The sequence below is a fragment of the Penaeus monodon genome, chromosome 28 (assembly GCF_015228065.2).
Source record: "Penaeus monodon isolate SGIC_2016 chromosome 28, NSTDA_Pmon_1, whole genome shotgun sequence".
NCBI classification, from domain to species: Eukaryota; Metazoa; Arthropoda; class Malacostraca; order Decapoda; family Penaeidae; genus Penaeus; species Penaeus monodon.
In genome coordinates this window covers 12576351-12576929 of record NC_051413.1, presented here as the reverse complement: position 1 = coordinate 12576929, position 579 = coordinate 12576351, and the positions used below count along the sequence as shown (strand labels likewise).

At 36.1% G+C, this 579-nt stretch overlaps 1 protein-coding gene across 1 annotated transcript in view; it reads left to right on the top strand.

Annotated features, from left to right (window-relative positions):
* LOC119591369 (somatostatin receptor type 5-like) overlaps positions 1-579 on the top strand; it is a gene marked incomplete at its 5' end in the record, with an annotated part of 10859 nt that overhangs the window by 6772 nt on the left and 3508 nt on the right.

Genomic DNA, 579 nt, shown 5'->3' with positions numbered 1-579 from the left:
CTCGGAAACTTAATTTCTATCAAGAATAAACGTCTTTCAAAATACATGAAAACCTACAAGGAAAATATGTTTGCATTAGTCATTTCCGGGCGAGGTCTACAGGCTTTCTCACTAAAGCATTTTTCCGTCATGATTTCATTTTATCTATTTATCCTTTTATCTATCTATTTTCATTTGAGACGAAGATAGTAACGCTCGTTTACGTCTGACTGATTTCCGTCTTGATCCTATGCTGCTGAGGATCTTTACGTCTAGATTGCTCTTATTGTTAAATGCACTAAACGTAATTCGTATGAAATATAACCTACTAACGCAGAATGTATCTTTTTACAAAATAGTATAGTCTCCCTTACATACATATAATATTTATCTAAAGTAATGCATGTGTGATTCCTAAGGACCAAATAACCTGTTTGTTTACATGGGCCGTCATGTTTGTTTACAAGGGAGCGGTGGTACTCTTGTCGATGTGATATAGAAAGGGTTTAAGGAAACACAAAAAAGGACGGAAAAAGTGCCTGTGAGGTAGGGTCAACAAGGAAAAATCTATCGTGTGGGGAACGTGTTCGTAAACAGAAC